This window comes from Ursus arctos, unplaced genomic scaffold (assembly GCF_023065955.2).
Source record: "Ursus arctos isolate Adak ecotype North America unplaced genomic scaffold, UrsArc2.0 scaffold_31, whole genome shotgun sequence".
Lineage (NCBI taxonomy): Eukaryota > Metazoa > Chordata > Mammalia > Carnivora > Ursidae > Ursus > Ursus arctos.
This window is the reverse complement of record NW_026622997.1, coordinates 14,240,001-14,248,591: the sequence shown is the minus strand read 5'-3', so window position 1 is coordinate 14,248,591 and position 8,591 is coordinate 14,240,001.

Here is an 8,591-nt window from a genome sequence, read left to right as displayed (position 1 = left end):
AGTTGTCAGAGATTTGGCTACTCCAGGATTTAATTTGCAATACAAGGTCAACAATTTCAGGGAAAGCCATTTTCAAATCAGCCTTAAAACAAACAAACCAAAAAAAGTGACTATACAAATTAGCGTGCGATTCTTCACCTAGGCTCAACAGAACGTGGTCAACAGGTTACTTGCAAGCAGGTGATATTGCAATTATTGACCTGCTTGCCACTTTGAGACTGGCTTTTAAGACACCATTCCTATAGTAGTCCACTTGCATTTCAACGTGCTACGTTGTGGTCCACATTTGCAGCCATAGTGAGAATCTTGTAAAGGTGTCCATTAGTTCATTAAATCCATTGTTCCTAAAAGGCCCAACCCAAGGCTTCTGCTAGATGGATAGTATTTATAACTGTTATTTAGTTTCCTTTCCTTTTGAAAAGGAAGCTCTCTGGGTACTTTCTTGATCATGTAGACATGCAGCCAGTTTAGCAAATACATCAGTTCTCTGATTGGCTCCATATTTTGCCAGTTCCACAAGTGATCAGTGTTTATTTTTAAAGATTTTTTATTTATTTGCTTGAGAGAGAGCGAGAGAGAGCAAGAGAGAGAGCACAGAAGGAGAGGGAGAAGCAGGCGCTCCGTTGAGCAGAGAGCCCGACACGGGGCTCGATCCCACGACTCCATTATCAGAACCTGAGCCGAAGGAAGACGCTTAACTGAGCCACCCAGGTGCCCCAAGTGATCAGTTTTTTAGGGGGTGTGGTGGCTGTTTGTTCGTCACTACTTGTTGAAATTATTACTTGCCCACAGATTCTGATCATTGTCCTACAAACTTAGTCTCACTTTTGCGGCCATTCCATGCTCATAGTGTTTTTCCATCTCTCTTTTTCTGTTTAGCTCCGAATCCTACCTGTTCCTCAAAGTCCATTCCTTTGCCCATGCATCTTTCTCACTGATTTGGCATTGCGGCCCCTAGAACTCATCCCTACGCCTCCATCTACCCTCCTTGCCACAGCTGCTTTTGACCTTTTAACTGTTCCTTCCCCCTTTGGAGGCCTTTGAATTAAATTCTTAGAAATTACACTGGGCACACACATTTGCGTGTCAGTATTTAGATCAGCAATGACACCCTGCCCACATCTTTTTTATGTCTTACAGCCTGGTCACATGTTCTCTGACAGTTTCCCTGGCTGGGGTGTTCTTCCTTTCCTCTATTCTGCAGGTCGTAAGGGATCTGACCCAACTGTAAGGGTTCTGACTCCCAAATTCCAGCTTGTAGGCACATGGAAACTGGGGCTCTTTATTGCAAATAATGCCTGATCTAAGCTCCCAGAGATTCCCAAGCAGGGAGGAATTCTAGGCCACACCCTTTGCTCATGAGACAGGGAATATAAAATTGTACAGCTCTAGAGAGAGCTGCTTTTTAAATGATACATCACTTGGTAAAAATAAAAATAAAAAAAATGATATGCCACTTGGTTCTATCAAAGCACTTTCCAGATTTAGCTACCTATTTTATATGAGAGAATGAAAGGATTCTGACCTTATTTCATAATTTTACGGAGTCTCACTGTACTAACATTGCATTCTAAGTATCTGTGCATAAAGATGTCTAAAATGCAGCCTTCTGTGAAGAGACAGAAGTGGGCTGCCTTATTGGAAAGTTTTCTGAGCCTTATCTGATGTGAGTAGAGGTGCCCTGTGTTTTGTGGCTTGTATATTTCGGATTATATGTCTACGAAATAAATTTATGATGACAATAACATGAGTCACTTGACAAATTACAGATAGTTTAAAGGCAAATATTAGCTATTAGAATAATACCAAGGTTAAGGAACCCAAAGAAGACAGATTTCCACTTCGCATATATTCCCAGAAATATGTGCCTTGGGATTACTCTTTAGTCACTGTGCTGTGGAAAAAAATAAGCAAGTCAAACCTCAACTTCTGTAATTGGCTCAAATTTTCTCATTTTGGTGTAGACTTTTTTTTTCCCTTTGAAAAAGTTTTATATGCATTTCCCTTCTTTTAGGAAGTAATCAATATAATTGAATTTTTGTTGTTACTCATACATTAAGAAGTTTTAAAATTAACATAGAAGGATTAAAACATTTCATTTTCCATCTTGTTAGCCATGTAAGAGCTCATATGCACATGGTGAAGTGGCTTTTGAAACTATGACCTAGAGCTCCAAATTAAAGAAAAATGTGTTACATACATCATTTGTACACAATGTACTTTGTTTTACTGCCAAACACTGATAACCATTTCGAAAGGGCAAACTCCAAGTTGGAAAGGCTCCTCTGGTGAATGCTTATAATAATCTAATAAATGTTGGGCCTATCTTGCTTATTAGAAAAAAATTCCCATTTATTATTATTCCCACACATTATTACAATCATCTGGTCCCAGACTGAGTTCTAGTGTAGTATTTTTATCAATGGAAATAGTATCCAGTGTAATAGCTTGCAGGTTAAACTTGACGATTTATCACATGACTCTAAGGAGGGTTTTTTTTTTTTTCCAGTTTCCAAATGGCTATTTTATCAGATTGTTTGAACATTAAATTTTTTTTTAAGATTTTATTTATTTATTTGACAGAGATAGAGACAGCCAGCGAGAGAGGGAACACAACCAGGGGGAGTGGGAGAGGGAGAACCAGTCTCATAGCAGAGGAGCCTGATGAGGGGCTCGATCCCATAACGCCGGAATCACGCCCTGAGCCGAAGGCAGACGCTTAACCGCTGTGCCACCCAGGCGCCCCTGAACGTTAAATTCATCCTCATTTGCAATCCAAAATAGTTACCTGAAGTTTGCTGTGTGTGTGTGTATGTGCGCACGTGTTTACTTTTAGTGTGTATTTGTTTTCTAAACTCTTTGGCACAATTTTCTGGGGGTGTTCAGACTACCATGCGATATGTGTCGGGAGAGAACTTTTCTTTTGTGCTGTCAATTCTGAGCATCTGAATTTTGGTGTGGGTTGTGGCTTTCTTTTGTCTTTGAAGTTTGCACTCTTTAGTTGTAACAACTGTATTTTAGTTAACATTAAAATCTAAGGAGTCTTAAGAGCGCTAAAAACACATCTCCTTTCACGAGTTTGTGTATCGTGTCTCTTTACTAGATGAAGTTCTCGGGATTTAATCTGCTTGGTCCCTAAGTGTGTATATTCATCACGGACGTTATCAGGGATCATCCATTTAGGACAGTTGCAAACTGGAACCTATTTTTAAAAAGATAATGTAGTAAAGCGAAATAAAGCATCAACAGTGAATTTTTCGCATCCTTTCAGTGCAGTCTGAATTAGTCACCTTTTGGGCATAAAACAGGAAGTTTACGCTGTCTTGATCAACTCTGAAGTTTTCCTAGTAAAATATTTTGTGAACATTCACAGACTCTCAGTTTATCAGGAGTCTGGCTCGAGCAAACGAGAGCAACAGTAAAAACAGGCCCCCAAATCAAATCCTGTTGACTTGACAGGGAGAGTTCTCGGGACCCTTAAGTAACATCATAGCTCTCTGACCCCAAATTGCTTCATCTATCTTATAGCCAGACCAATTTATTCCAGTTTTTAAATATTATTTTTCTTTTTTAGAGGGACTTGATTTAAATCTGTGCATTGCCGAGGGCAAGGAGCCCAGAACATGGATAGAGAGGTAAGATGGATATAACAGTAGTTCCCTCTGATTTTTTCCTTTAAAAGCAGCCTTTTAAGCTTTATTTTTCATAATATTATCCACAGACGAAAAGTATAGAAGCGAGGAGAAATTTAGCCTCCTTTGTAGCACTCACGAGTAAAGAGGATGATTAACGAGTGTAGCAGACAATGTTAACAGCAAAAGAGAGTCCATAGAAGTTAAACAAAAGTGCCTTCAGAACTTCCAAGGATTCCCATGATCCATAGTAGGACCTCATTGTGCCCGTCCACTGTTTCTAGTTTTGATTAGACTTATAAACACAGCACCACATATTTTCATGTGGCTTATCGCCCAGGGGCAGAATTAGATTGGCCGCACTGAAACTGTGAGGCTTGTGAGTTTGAGGCAAGGGCTAGGGCGAAATCAGTAGTGTAATTGTTTTTGTGGAGTGACCGTGGGACCTCCTCTGTTCTGAATTACACATGGCTCAACCCTTTGACCTACCCAGACTCGGCGGTGGCTGGCAGAACTCCGAGAGGCCTGGGAGAGGGTCCAGCACTGACGAGCTGGAGTGTTATCTGTCAGGCGAGACGTGCGCCCACAGCCGTCGTAAACTCGAGAAGTTACCAGTGGGTCCGTATTTGTGACCACCTCAACTTCATTCAACTTGGTACCATATTAGTTAACATTTCCACAGGAAGTGCCAATGTGAGAGATTTTTGAAATCCAAATGTAGCAAATCCTTTGATTAAAAGTATATATATATGTGTGTGTGTGTGTGTGTGTATATTCAATATACCTTCTGTGTATGTATTCCGTGTATATTATATACACACACACACACACACACACACACGCACACACATATATGTATATAGTTTACTATTTTGGATAATCTTACAAGGATATTTTGGCAAATTATCCAAAAATTATTATGATGATTTAAAAAAAAATACATAAGGTTTGGGAAAATGTTATAAGCTTTGCATAAAATTCTTTCATCACAATCGATTTAATTTAAATTCTTTAAAAAATAGATGGTACCCCACTGACGTAATTCCTCAAAGCTAAGGGGGGTGTGGAGGATGTCCAGAAAATGTTGGAGAGACTCGGGTGCTGACACTTCTGCATTTGTGGAGAATGTGCTCTGTGGTTCACATGATGGTATCACATATACATTTCTCTATGTGTGAATTTGAACTTAGTCACTTGAATTTTTATTTTCTATCCAGTCAATAACATTTCCAAAGGTAAATAAGCAGAGAACGCTGGTTCGCTTTCCGGCACTTGAGATGATTTCGAAAACTAGTCCTGTTTCTGTAACATCCAAAAATGTTTTGTCAACTTCTTTTCATGGCCAGTTTTACAAATTCAAGGTCTCTCTAGGCATTTTGTGCTTATGACAACTTGGCAATAACCTAGCATTTAATTCTTTTCTTTCTCATTTGAGGCAACTCAGACTGAATGTTGATTCAATTCTTAGTTACATACATGACGCTTAAATTTTTCTTTAAAGAACACACAACTTTGGGATACCTGGGTGGCTCAGTCAGTTAAGCGTCTACCTTCCACTCAGGTCACGAGCAGGTCCTGGGATCCAGCCCCACATTGGGATCCCTGCTCAGTGGGGAGTCTGCTTCTCCCTCTGCCCCTCCCCCTGCTCCTGCTCGTTCTCTCTTTCTCTCTCTAAAATAAATAAAATCTTTGAAAAAAAAAAAAGAATACACAACTTCAACTACATTTTTTTTTGAATTGTTTTTTTTTTACTCTAGGAATTCAAAACCAGAATAGGGAGGTCCCGTTCAGATTATCTAGGAAAGGGAGAAAAACCCCATTAAAATATCCTATAAGCCCCCCAACAAAACTGCATTCAGCCCTACCCGGGCTTGGTCTCATTAGCAATGAAGAGTTTGCTCTCCATATAATCTAACATGGAATGCTTAGAGCAGACAGGTGCAAATTGCAAGCTGTTTCACTTTGGCTGTTATCCCTTAAATAGACAAAGTAATAGACTGGGGGAACAAAAAAGGTTCCAGCTCAAGCTGCATAAATGAAAGTCTTAACAGGGACAGACCAGCTGGCTAGGAGAATTCAATGTGGTGAATACTAAATATTACCTTTATGCCACTTGCCAAGGAAAACGGCTTCAATAACACCCCCTGCCTTTTATTATTGAGATGATGTTCCTTCAAAACAGTCTTTTGCTTTATTGAAAAGGCAACGCTAGGGCTGAAGTGGAGGAGAACAGAAGCCAACATACCTGTTCCTGTTTACCATCATTACACTCCTCCGAGCAATTCAGGCACGATTAGGCTCCTGGAGGTGGACCAGATTGACAGTATTTCTATCCATGGTTTTTTTTTTTTTTTTTTTGGCTGATCCAAGCAAAGCCCCAGAGCAGTGAAACAACTAAAACAATCACTACCACCCCCTCCTTCCCAACAGGATGAATCCGCTAAGCTGGTTTGGTGAAAAAAAAAAAACAAACCCAAAAAACAAAAAAAAACCACCACCAACAAAACAAAACAGTTGTTAATATTGGGAACACCTCAATTAATTTCATGGAAGAGACGGGCCATGCCAGAATGTGTAGGAATCTAAGGCATGTTTCTGAAAGGAGGCCCTAACTCTGTCATGCCAAAGTGGCTTCGCTTTGTGACTTCCCGGCTGTGCGCTGGAACGGCTGTCTGGAAGCTGGAACTCAGACGTGCGCGCGGAGGCCCCCGGCGGGGTCTGACTGCGAGGTCCCCGCGCCTGCGGGAGGGGAGGCCGACAACCCCCAGCCCGCCTTGTTTACAGCCGGACAGGGGAAAACAGCTAGACACAAATGAGGGCTGACGGTTTCATGAAGCACAGTCGGTTGATCCCGGATGCAATCTGACTGCCCTGAACGGAGCCGTGATTTGTGCAGTATGCAGAATTCGCTTTCTTGCTGGTCTGTGCCCACCAGGCTCCGCGCCGCTCCCTCTGCGCCCCTCGGCCATGGCTTTGAGCGCAAGCCGAGCTGAATGCGGCGTGGGGGTCCCCATTCCTTCTGACAATAAGCACATTCTTTAAAAACTTCGTGGGTTTGGCTCGTCACTGGTTATAAATGAGTTTGCTGTAGTTCATGTTCGCTACTCTAGCGCAGTGGGTTTGTTTTTTTTTTTTTCCCAAGTTGACCGTGTCGCATCAAAAGATATTTGTTACTTTTTAACGAAAAGGAAAATATCACCCAGAACACTGTCAGTTCTTACTAATTCCAGGCAGGTTTTTTCCCCCCTCTCTGTTCAAATCACAAAGTATTTCTTGCTTCCCCCCCCCCCCCCCCCCCGCACACTACATTTCTATATTTAGTAGGATAACCTTAATAGAAATTTTTTTTAAAAGACCTGATTTATCACTACTTAAGCACACATGTAAAATAAATTTCTTACCAGAAACTGCTGACTTCGATTTGATTTAGGGTTAGATTATATCAATTAAATAGAAACGTAAAGGGAAAAAGCCATCAGGTCTATCCAGAGTAGTTTCAGTCAAGATTTCTAAACATTTTGCTTTTCTTCAGAGCTAAGCAGACATCAACGGGGAAGCAGGAAGATACTGATGACTAAATTTTGTCTCTTAATTTAATTTTTCAAATACCTTATGGGTATTTAATAAGTTAATATGAACTTACTAAAAATATTAAAAGTTCCGTAAACAAGCCAACTTGACACCCGGCCAGGAATGAAGGAATTGATGTCAAATGTGAGTGAAGGATTAGCTTGCCTGAGTTGAAGAGAGAAAATCTCATCAGGAAAGAATCTCAGTGGAGAAGGGGGAGATGAAATCGCAGTTGACACCCCTGCAAGGTGCCCATGTGTGAAGGAGAGAGAGAAAAGAGGGAAGAAATTGGCCAAGTGGAGAAGAGGGAAATCACTGCCAATTTCCTCTTGAACATGTGTTACTCGTAAAGAGGTCACAAAATACAAACTATCACTTGGTAATCCTCTCGAAGAATTTCTCTCCCTCCGGTGTGTACAGTCAGACTTGGCCTGCCTCGTATATATGTGAACCTGCGAGAATATCTTTGAGACCTTTTTAAACATTAGAGAGAAAGTACATAATTTCATTTGAAGTCCTGAATAAGGAAATGAAGTCTATTAATAGGCCACCTCCATCTATTTAAAAGCATGTTTAACTGGATCTGAAAGGAGTTGAAGTGTCCGAATTACTGAACCATGTCAAGAAAACTCGTGTCTGCTGCTGCCTCTGATGAAGTTTGTGCAAAAAACAATCACACCTCAACCTGTCTTTTAGTAACATGCAGGAACGTTTACTGCAGCTGTGAACGACCATTTTAAAAAGTTTACCAAGTTTTTAATGAATATAGCCTAATCTTTTTGTATTAAAAGTTGAGGAAGTACGTGAATTAGTGCAATGTATTGTCTCTTGTTATTGAAGCGAACATTTTAATGTATGAGTGTAATACTCTACGTCTTAGGATTTCTATCAGGTTGTGATGCTGTTTTTATCTCTTAAATAGAGCAATGGCATAGAGCAGTACATCGTTCCACTTTATGGATGTAAAAAAAAAAAAATCAGAATTCCTGAAAGCAAGAAAAAAGCTTTTAAAATTATTGGACTTTTCTCAATAAATATTTGTTATGCATTTTCTTTAAAAGAAGTATTACGGTGTTTTTTGGTTTTTGGTTTTTGGGGTTTTTTTGGTTATGATTTTTACCCCTATAGGTCTCCTCTCTGGAGTATATCTTTTTTCCTTGATTTTATTTATAGTGAAATGAATTTTTTTTTTTACCTACTGCCCACTATTTACTTTATGTTTCAAAGAAGAGATTTTCAGAAAAATAGGCCCTGCGTTTTGATTAGCAACATGGCCCATTTGTTCATAAATCTTTTTTTTTTTTTTTTAAAGATTTTATTTATTTATTTGACAGAGATAGAGACAGCCAGCGAGAGGGGGAACACAAGCAGGGGGAGTGGGAGAGGAAG